General features: G+C 36.1%; 1 long non-coding RNA gene across 3 annotated transcripts in view; it reads right to left on the reverse strand.

Moving 5' to 3' along the window:
- Positions 1-12,004, reverse strand: part of LOC105866156 (uncharacterized) — a 94,028-nt gene that overhangs the window by 50,330 nt on the left and 31,694 nt on the right. For all 3 annotated transcript variants that reach the window (XR_012916047.1, XR_012916046.1, XR_012916048.1), the window contains exons 3-4: positions 9,668-9,741; positions 1,869-1,992 (exon numbers count right to left, since the gene is read on the reverse strand). This is a non-coding gene — a long non-coding RNA (uncharacterized LOC105866156). The remainder of the gene's footprint in view (positions 1-1,868; positions 1,993-9,667; positions 9,742-12,004) is intronic.

Raw genomic sequence — 12,004 nt, forward strand, 5'->3', positions numbered from 1 at the left:
CAAGACAGCTATTTTAATGACCAATCCCACACTCCTGCTCTCCCATGCAAATCCCTCTCCTCCAGCAATTCCACATGAGTATGCTGAGAAAAAAGACAATATCATGATATTGGGTGGAGATGTAGTTAGGGAGAAGGGGGCTGTGATAAACTATAATATTTTTCCTCTTCTGTTTTCAGGATTGCTTTTTAAGGTTAACAGTGTGTGCCAGATAAAAAAATAGGAAATTGTTTTCTGACAGAAACAGTGGCAGAAAAAACCTGTTTTTAAAATAACCCCTTGCATCAGAAAGGGACTCCAGGTTTAGCAAATGCCTGCTTAAACTGCTAGCAGTTTAAATCAGAGACTCACACCCCTGCTATCCCAGGCCAGGGTTTTTCAAACTTTTCAAAGGTGAAATCTACTTAATGAGTCATGAACAGAAGTTTCTAAAAAGGAATAGTGTAGAATAGAATAGAAAATATCACAGTGTATGCAGGTAGAGAGGTAAGAATGTTTTTACAAATATGTATATACAGATAAAAAAAAATGTAACTTCTAACTCCAGGTCATGGTCAGCACACTCCCCAAATTGCAGGATGACAGACTCTGTCTAGAGAATTCCTGTGCTGGGGCTGGGTTTCCTGAGGGGGAAGACCCTGTAGATGTGTCCCTTCTGCATTAACTCCACTAGAAGGGCCTTCACTTTAAGAATGGCTACTGGTGGGGATGGACACGCTTGAAGCTCTGACTCGAGGGGGGCAAGGGCAATATACATAACCTTAACATTTGTACCCCCATAATATGCTGAAATTAAAAAAAAAAAAAGAATGGCTACTGGGACAGTCTTCTCTTTTGTCTTGTCATTCCTTCTGTCATATTCCTTAGCAAAAACTGAACAAGACACTGGTCCACAAATAAACTTGAAGCCTGTGCACAATGGCAGACCTTGGTGTTCCTGCCAGCTTTAATGAGCAAACAGGTCTGTCCCCATGGGAACCCCTCATGTTGTCACATGGTCTTAACATCCTTTGGCATCTTGTAGGCCAGATCAGCAGAGTACTGGGGAGGTGAGGAGGTGGGGAAATAGGCATTCAGTAGATTCTACGAGTGACAAAGCTGGAAACTGTGAAGGTATCAAAAATAACAATAATATGGAGATCAATAAGGGAAGAGTTGAGGAATTCCTAGATCCCTCTCCATTTCCTAGTGTTAAGGATATTCTGGGGATGGCCATTTAGTTCAGATTTGCTAAGGGCTTTAACCAGGACAAATGAAGGGCAATGAGGAAAATGTTAGTTTGGGTACCCATTCTAAAAGTGGTTCTGGCCTCCCCCTGGAGGCACAGGCAGAAATAGAGAGGACTTCTTTTTTCTCAGGAATTCCAGTTCCAGTAACTTGATATACTTTCTAAGAATGTCCAATTATCGCCTACCTGGGACCAGGGATGTGGGGTGGTTACCTGGGAGAACAGGGGGATACCTCTAGCAATAAATCTGATCCATTTGGCAGGACAGCACTCATGTTGCAACCTGAAGACCTCTTCTTCCAACCCTCTCATTCTGAACAAAAATAAAATCCGCATTTCTTCTATGCATGCTTGAGAACAATTCGTAAGAGGTAAAAAGTTCAGGGATATGGTCATGAAACATGCCATTGCTGTGACCAGGGCAGGCTGACATTTAACTAAAGCTCAAACTCTCTTATAGAAGTACCCCCTCCCAAAACTTATATCAGCTTATTTATTCTCAAGTGCAATTCCTGGGGGGATTGAGGATGGTGCTTGCCAAAGAGAGAGGCAAATAGATTGTGCATTAAAGCCACCTATGTGACTGGCAGGTGTTTGTTCTATGGAACCCATCTGTAAGTAAAGAGGTGATTTTACTTACATTTTGGCCACTGTTGTGCCTCTTGTCATTGGTTCTTTATCCTTTGTCCTTCCATTGGAACCAAGTGCCTTCTGATTTATAATTAAATCTGATTGTCAGACTGTCACCACCCCCACAAACTATCCTAAAAAACAAAAAGACAAGAAGAAGAAAAGGTTTTACTCTGGCCCCCACTCCATCCCCAGCAAATGCAGCAGCTTTCTTCTAAGTATACCAAAGTAAAATTCCTGTGGGTGAGGGTAACTGGATAAGAAACCAGAAAATGAATTGAGCATTAAAACATCTGTTTGGGTACCTCCTACACTTCATTAAACCTGTAAGTTTAAAAAAAGAAATCTGGATTTAGGTAAGAACAGACTTTATTCCAAAGGATTATGGCAAGAGGGGGAAAGGAACTATTGCAATAGGGAAAAACTGACCATGAAATCCTCAAGTGTCTCAAAGGTCAGACAGGAAAAGACTATTTCCTTTTACAGGAAACAATCAGCAAGACTAGAAAGAACGGGGCATGTGGAAGTGTGATGAAAGGGTATCAAGATTGGATAGCTGATCTTGAAATGTTTTTTCCTTTTAAAAAATGAGTCATTAAGGAGGGATTGTATGCTGGCTCAGGCCAAGGTTGGGTCAAGGTTAAAGGGCCTGTGAGAAGGAGAGAAGCCCAATTACAGTTTGGTCAAGTCCAGATTTCAGATATATTGCCCGGATGGGCCAGTGAGTACAAACAGTTCAGCCAATCATTTTTGAGGCAAACAATAAGAATTTGGAGGGTCTGTGCCTGGCCGTGTTATAGGTAAACAAGGAAGGGTGGTGATATCCATGAGTTTGATCTAAATCATATGGGGAAAGGTGGTTCTTTGCAATAAGCCATTTCCTGGAATATAAAAAGGTGGAAGAATTTCTTAATTGGCCCATTCAGGGACACAAGCCCCAGGTAAAATTCAATATTGTCAGTCCCCACTTTTATTCAAAATGAATGATATTTGTCACTGAGCATCTCATAGGCAATTGTAAACCTCCTGAGTGGTGAGAAGCAGGCTCTCTAAGCATTTCACCAGACTTCCAGAGTGATCCAGATAATAGATTGTCCAGGGAGGAATCAGACAGCAGACTGTCCAGGGAGAAATCAAGCCCACGCATGGGTGATTTCTGCTGCAGTGATGAGTTCTTCCAGGTCAGGTATATCAAGTTGCTGATATGATGATGGATTGAAGGAACAAGAGAGACTTGATACAAAGAGATAAAGAGCCTGTTTTTAATAATATGGAAGGAAATAATAACAGGTGACATTTACTTAACATTTACTTTGTACCAGGCACCACTGTCAAACACTACACTCTATTCCTCTAATCATACTAAAAGTATAACTTCTGGGGTATTTGTGAGAGAGAGCAGGAATGTGGGATTAATCATTAAAGCAGGTGCCTAGAACCCTGCATGTCTTTCCAAGATCTAAAGCCCCTCTGTGAGTTATGAGGTTATTTTCACTGACAGTTGGTGTTCCTGGTGCTGCTGCTGCTCTCACCATTGGTTCCTTCTTTCACTTTCTTCTTAAACACTCCATAATATTCTTTTAATTTTTTTTCTTACATATGCTTGCTTATTTATTTTTAACATCTTTATTGAGGTAAAATTTAAATATCATAAAATCCCCCCACTTTAAATGTATAATTCAATAATTTTTTAAGTAAACTCACGAAGTTGTGCAACCATCACCACTATCCAGTTTTAGAACATTTCCATTGCCCCAGAAAGATCTCTAGCGCTATGTTTCATCTGCTGCATATGCCCAATGCCAGCCCCAGGCAACCACTTTATTTTTCTACTGTCTCTATAGATTTGCCTCTTCTGGACATTTGTAAATGTAATAACATAATATGTGGTCTTTTATGTCTCATTTCCCAGATGGCTCTTTGATTTGGACTTGGGTGTCTCCCATGACTCACCATCAGCACCTCAGTCTTTTTCTAATTACTTAGTATGTATTATAAACCCCAGAAACCAGTTTTCAAATAGAATGTAAAAGAGAGAGGGACTTCATTCAATTTATATTTGTTTCTATGTGTTTTTTCCCACATATATTATACGAATTCCCAAATATATACATATGTGTATGTTTAACCTCTCTCCTTCATTAATATTGAATGAACAGTAGAAAACAAATATCTATTCCTTTTTTACTTAAAATGTATTTTCTCATATATTATAAAAATTCTGCAATGAATAATCTTGGACATATGTCATTTTGAACATGCACAAGGATCTGTAGATTGAATCCCTATGAGTGGAAATGATGGCCAAAGGATATGTGCATTTGTAATTTTGAAAGAAAGTGGCGTTTTCTCCCACACCCACATCAAACTTTTAGATCTTTGCTAATTTGATTAATTAAAAATGGTTATCAGTGGTTTTGAATTCGGTGTGTACATTGCTTGGCATGTTGCAGGTACTCAAGAAATGTTTGAGGTACTAGTTTGCATTCCCACTAACAGTGTATAAGGGTTCTTATCTCTCCACATTCATGCTAGCATTTGTTGTTTTGGGATTTTTTGATAAAAGCCATTCTCACTGGAGTTAGGTAATATCTCATTGTGGTTTTGATTTGTATTTCCCTAATGATTAGAGACCTTGAACATTTTTTCACATATGGAAGGTAGTATAGAGATACCTTAAAGAACTAAAAGTAGACCTACCATTTGATTCAGCAATCCCACTACTGGGTATTTACCCAAAGGAAAAAAAGTCATTTGATAAAAAAGACACCTGCATCTGAATGTTTATAGCAGTATAATTCACAATTGCAAAGATGTGGAAACGACCTAAGTGCCCATCAATACACAAGTGGATTAATAAAATGTGGTATATGTATATCATGGAGTTCTACTCAGCCATAAAAAATGGTGAACTAATATCTGTTGTATTAATGTGGATGGAACTGGAGACCATTCTTCTTTCTAAGTGAAGTGTCACAAGAACAGAAAAACAAACACCACATGTACTCACCATTAAATTGGAACTAATTGAACAACACTTATATGCATATATGGAAATAAAACTCATCAGAAATCAAGCAGGTAGGAGGGGCGAGGAGGGGATGAATCAACTCACACCTACCTAACAGGTATAATGTACACTATCTAGGTGATGGACAAACTTACAACTTGGACTCAAACTGTACAAAAGCAATTTATAGAACTAAAACATTTGTACCCCCATAATACTCTAAAATAATTTTTTAAAAAATTAATGTTTGTTGAATGAATTTTTTGTGTTTTTGGAACCTGCCATATTTTAGCGTTGAGAGATTTTGTTCCAATTTATACTCCACTCACAAATATATGACTATCCATTTTCCCCGAATGTCACAAACAGTAGTTATTATTTTTTAATTTTAAAAATTATCTTTCATTTTTGAATTGTAATTATTTTCAAAGGTTAATTTTAACTAATAATTATTTTCACTCAGAAAACAAATTTCCTGAACAGTAAATGTAAGGTTTGTTGTTGAATTCCCTACTCCCTTTTCTAATCATTTTTGACCCACATACCATTACATCTATTCTTCCCTTCTTCACCAGATGCCTAAGTTCCTATAGACTATTATATTTCCTGGTAGAAAGAACCAAATATCTTGATAAGAATAATTTTCTCTAAAATGTGATAGACATAACATTTTTCCTACTCTCAGAATCGTATCTGTACAGGTCAGTCCCTGGGATCTCTTTGCAGCTCCAGCTATGCCCCAGTTTCCCCACCTATAAAATATAGATAATACTAGTACATGCTTCACAGACTTCTTATGAGGATTAAATGAGTTAATTTATGTGAAGCCCTGATTTCAGTGTCTGACATACAATAAGAATTCAATGAATTCAGGCCGGGCGCTGTGGCTCACGCCTGTAATCCTAGCTCTTGGGAGGCCGAGGCGGGCGGATTGCTCAAGGTCAGGAGTTCAAAACCAGCCTGAGCAAGAGCGAGACCCCGTCTCTACTATAAATAGAAAGAAATTAATTGGCCAACTGATATATATATAAAAAAAATTAGCCGGGCATGGTGGCGCATGCCTGTAGTCCCAGCTACCCGGGAGGCTGAGGCAGAAGGATCACTGGAGCCCAGGAGTTTGAGGTTGCTGTGAGCTAGGCTGACGCCACGGCACTCACTCTAGCCTGGGCAACAAAGCGAGACTCTGTCTCAAAAAAAAAAAAAAAAAAAAAAAAGAATTCAATGAATTCAATCAATGCTTGCTATTCTTATTATTACTACTAGCATTAGGAGGTTCTTTGATGGTTATAGCTGATGTGATTACTTCCATCTCCACAATATTAGTAGCAGAATTTTGGGGGTAGGGTACCACATATGGATCTTTGCTGGAGCATATATGCTTCAGGGAAGAAGGCTTAACTTTCCACATTCCAAAAGCCATGATCTCAAGTTCCTGACCTAGACTATAACAAAGGAGGTAATTACTACCTCCAAGAATTAGACCAGGAACTTCTATTTCCAATATTTCCCTCTCTCTCTCAACAATAGAAAGAAATAAATATTAACACTAGTTACCTATAAATGGTGAAGTTGCTATTGATTTTCACTATCTTCATTAAACATTTCTATATTTTTAATATTTAAAAAAATAATCATTAATCAGCCAAAATGAGAAAAAAATTCAATATAATTTAAAAGAAATTTCATTATAAAGCAATCTGGCAGGAAACTTATCTCTAATTAAAGCTTAAAATGTATAAAATGATACAAGAAAACAAAAAGTTTTGAATTAAAAGAACTATTAGACATAATAAACAGGCAAAGGATGTAAAAAAATTAATTCACACAAGAGGAAACCAGGTTCCTAATAATCTTGAAATATATTCATTAATAACTTTTTAATTAAAATTAATACAATATTAAAGCACCATTTTCTCACCCTAAATGTGTAAATAGTAAGTAAGAATGAAACTATTCAATGTTACCAAGAATGCAAGAAAAGTGCCATTTACATAAATTTATACTGCTATTATAGTTTTTAAATTGTTATAACATTTTACTCAGTAATTCCACATCTGAGACTCTTTAATAAGGTAAGGATCAGAAAAGCAGAAGACTTTTGTACTAAAGAACTTATTATAGCATAGTTTCTAATAGTGAAATAGTAGGAGAAATTTTAATATTCAATAGCAATGGATTATTTAGGTGATTAAGCAACTAGCTTATATAGCTAATAACTTTTTAAAAAATCTTAACTTTTTAAAAAATCTTATAATATAAAATGAAATAATATATATATGTAAAGCTACACATTACTGTATGATACCAACGAAATAATGTATAATACTTGCATAGAAAAATGGTTGGGAAAATATATCAAAAGTTTGATAATAGTTTTCTCTTGGTTGAGGGATCATACATTGTTTTCTTACTAAATTTTTCTATATTTACTAAGTTTTCAAAAGTGCCCAAGAATTGCCTTTTAAATCATAAACAAAAGCTATTTTTAAAAATACACACAAGAATTATTCATGGCATAGGAAAATATCACTGCAAAGTTACATAAAAAAAGCAGAATATAGAGCAACATTATATTAAATGTGAAAAGTGCAAATAACTAAACAGAGAAAAGCTAGTAAAAATGGATCTAAACATTAAAATTGTTGTCTCTGGTAGTGTGTATGTGGCTATTTTAAAATTTCTTCTATGTTTAGTTGAATCTGTATAGTGCATACATACTGTTTTTATAATGAGAAAAAGTAAAGGCTATAAAATTAAATGCCAATGTAAATACAGGGTGAAGGATATGAAAATCATTCAGAGAAGAAGAAAAAGAAATGCTATGAAACATATAGAAATATGTGTAGCCTTCTAATTATCAAAGAAATGCAAATTAAAACAATGCTGAGATGCAAGTTTTCACCCATCACATTGAGACACAATTAATTTAAAAATCATAATCAATAGAGGCAAGCATGAAGAAAAGAATTTTATACCTACTCTGCTTAGAAACGTGTTTTCTTCCAAATTTTTAAGGGAGAGGAAGTGTGGATAGTTGTATTTCATAGAGCATTGCTGCCATCTTCAGGAAGCTAATGAAAATGATAGTCAGGCATCACTTAATGATAGGAATACATTCTAAGAAATGTGTCCTTAGGCAATTTCATTGTGCAAACATCATAGAGTGTACTTACACAAAACTAGATGATATATATAGCCTATAAGGCTATATGGTATAGTCTATTGCTCCTAGGCTACAAACTTGTATAGCATGTTACTGCACTGAATACTGTAGGTAATTGTAACACTATGGTTAAATATTTGTGTATCTAAACATATCTAAACATAGAAAAGGTACAGTAAAAAAGATTAAAGATGGTACACCTGTATAGGGCATTCATTACCCTGAATGGAGCTCACAAGATTAGAAGATGCTCTGGGTGAGAACTTTTTTACTTTATAAACTTTTAAATTTTTTAAACCGTTTTTGACTCTTTTTAGTTACTTAGCTTAAAACACATTGTACAGTTGAACAAAAATATTTTCATTATATCCTTATTCCATGAGCTTTTTTCTATTTATTTTTCTTTTTACTTTTAAAACTGTTAAAAACTAAGACACAAACACATCCATTAGCCTAGGCCCACACAGGGTCAGGATCATCAATATCTCTGTCTTCCACCTCCACATCTTGTCCCACTGGAAGGTCTTCAGGGCAATAACACGCATGAAGCTGTCATCTCCTATAGTAACAATGACTTATTCTGGCATATCTCCTAAAGGACCTGCCTGAGGATGTTTTACAGTTAACTCTTTTTTTCAATAAGTAGAAGGAGTACATTCTAAAATATTGATAAAAAGTATAGCATAGCAAATACATAAACCAGTGGCATAGTCCTTTATTATCATTACTAATTATTATGTACCATACATAATTATCCATGCTATACTTTTATAATTGTTTACATCACCATCAGCACAAACATGTGAGTAATGTGTTGTGCTACAACATCATGACAGCTATGGTGTCATTAAGTGATAGGAATTTTTCAGCTCCATTATAATCTTATGGGACTACCATTGTATATGTGGTCCATTGTTGACCAAAATGTCATTATGCAGTGCATGACTGCAATAATACACAGTTTTTTTCAGTTAACTTTATCCACAGACATGAAGGCCTTTGCGAAGGCTTTTTAACCTGGTGACTGAAAGAGCTATATTCAAATAGGTGATGGATCCTTAGGGAAGAGCTAAATTTTTAAGTCAAGGAGATGGAGAAAAAGCATGGTATGAAAAAGTTGAAGACGGAGAAGAGTTTGTTTCTAATGCAGTGAGGGTCAACCTGTTGCATTTGCTGACACTGTAACTTTCTTTTCCTCATCTTCCACCAACATACCTCTCTTCCTCCTCTGCAAAAGTTGGTATTTCTAGGGATTCTATTGTAGGCCCTCTGCTCCTCTGCCAATCTGGGGGTGATAGCAAGACAATGACTAATGTGAAAGACCTTATAATTAGTAGTGGCTAGAAAAGCAAAGAAAAATAGGAGTTACACTAATGGAAGAAGAATCTGGACAGTAGACCTTTTCCATGCATTCTAATAGTAGAGGTATTGAATATATTGACAAAATGTTGGACTAGGAAGCTCCAAGTTCTCTTCACTCACAAGAACAAAACAAAAAAACCAAACAGGAACTGTCTGAACCAACTTTGCCAGAGTCTGTAAAACAATCAAAGGCTGACAGCCACCAAGCAAATACCAACTCAAAAAACAAAGCCATCTTCAAAATGATGGTAAAGATTTGTGGTGTTTTACTCACCCTTGCCCCACATCCTCCCGAGTGAGGTGGTGGTTTGGGTCTTAAAGAGGCAGCATCACTTCTCAGTTCCCTCCCTAGAATGAGAAGAAGCAGAACACACCTTATTTGCAAATTATTTTATACATCTGTTTTATCTTGTTTTGGGGGAATAGCTGAACAACTGATGCAAGTCACTCATTTCTGCCTAACTTGAAACTAAGATGGGAAAAGCAGTAGGTACTGCACATAAAAGCTGCAAGGAAACTACAGAACCACAGAGCTTTGGGACAAGAGATTATGAGTGTAGACATGCAAAAAAGATCACCTAAGACATGTAAGAGAAGCTGAGGTAAGACTGTTTGAGAAAATAGGATATTCAAAAGCTACCATGTACAGGTGGGAACTTTGAAAGTTACAGTCATGGTGAGGAAGGACACATCTCAGAAAAGATCTTAAGCTTCATCTTGGGCTATCTCTAGGTTCAAAGGAAGCCTAGCTAAGTCTTGAAGGGGTGCCCCAACACAGAGCCAATCTGCAAAGACATGGAGAACTCCTGATATTCAAGGAAATCTCTGTCAAAACATTAGGTGAACACAGCTAAAGGAACAAAAATATCAGTGAGAACACATGACAAGAAATAGTTTTTGTAAAAATAGTTTGAAAAAGTCCTAAAACAAATAGACTACTATAGCCTTAAACAATAATAATAACAAAATAAAAACCTGGGAAGGAGGAGAATCTGATTTCCATAGTTACCACAGTATAGTAGTCAACAGGAAAATCACAAGGCATACAGAGAGAAACAGGAAAACATGGCCCATTCAAAGGGGCAAAATAAGTGGACAAATATCATCCTGAGGAAATCCACATATAGAACTTTCTAGACAAACACTTTTAACAACTCTATTAAATATGTTTAAAAGCTAAAGAAAAAAACATGTACAAAGAACTAAAGGAAATCAGGAAAACAATGTAAGAACAAACTTAGAATATCAACAGAGATAGAAATTATAAAAACGAACCAAACAAATTCTGGAGCTGAAAAGTATAATAATTGAAATGAAAAATTTACTTGATGCATTCAGTAGCAGATTTGAGTAGGCAGAAGAACCTGAAGTTCACTTTAGTGAACCTGAAGATAAGATAATTGAAATGATCAACTCTGAGCAACAGATAAAAAAAAGAATTAAGAAAAGTAAACTGAATCTAAGGGATCCATTTTAAGGAATTGGGTTGTGCAATTATGGAGAGCTGGCAAGTCCAAAGTCTGCAGGCATACAAGAAACACTCTGGCTAGTAGGCTGGAAACCCAGGGATAAACTGATATTACAGTTCCAAATGCCTTCAGAGTCATTCTGCCATGGTCTTGATGAACAGCATCTAGCTTCCTTCTAACCATGCTAATCTCATTATCAAAGGAACTTTTGGCCATGTCCTTACACCCTTTCTTGGTTCTTTATATAGCCAGGCTGTGAATTTTGCAAATCTTTGTTCTGCTTCCTTTTAAATTATAAATTCTATCTTTAAATCATGTCTCTCCTCTTGCTTTTACTATATGCAGTTAAAGGAAGTCACGCAGCTCCTTCAAAGTTTGCTTAGAAATTTCTTCCACCAGGTATCATAGTTCATCGCTTTTAAGTTCTGTCCTCCATAAAGACCTCAGGTATGAACACGATTCAGACAAGTTATTTGCCACTTTATAATAAGAATTGCCTTTACTCCAGTTTCCAATACCTCAATCCTCATTTCTGTCTGAGACCTCATCAGAATTGCCTTTACCATTCATATTGCTAGCAGCATTCTGATAATAACCACTTAGATTCTTAGATAACTTCTAAGAACTTTCAGACTTTCCTTATTGTTCTCCTTATCTTCTGAGCCCTTACTAGAATCGCCCTTAATGTGCCATTTACAGCAATCTAGGCTTTTTCTAGCTTCCGCCTTCAAATTCTTCCAGCCTCTACTCATTATCCAATTCCAAAGCTGCTTCCACATTTTTAGGTATTTGTTATATTTTTTATTTTATTTTTTTTTTTTTTCTTTTCTTTTGGGATGTCACAACAGCTGGAAGGTATTTGTTATAGAAACACTTCACTTCTCTGGTACAAATTTTATATCTTAGTCCATTTTGTGCTGGCATAACATACTACCACAGATTGGGTAATTCATAATGCATAGAAATTTATTGGCTCACAGTTCTAGAGGTTGGGAAATCCAAGATCAAAGTGCCAGCATCTAACCAGGGTTTTCTTGCTGCATCATAAAATGGTAGAAAGCATCACATAGTGGAAGGGCAAAGAGAGGGCAAAAGAGAAAGCAATAAGGAACCCACTCCCATAATAACAAATCCAGGCCTGT

The sequence above is a fragment of the Microcebus murinus genome, chromosome X (assembly GCF_040939455.1).
Source record: "Microcebus murinus isolate Inina chromosome X, M.murinus_Inina_mat1.0, whole genome shotgun sequence".
NCBI lineage: Eukaryota > Metazoa > Chordata > Mammalia > Primates > Cheirogaleidae > Microcebus > Microcebus murinus.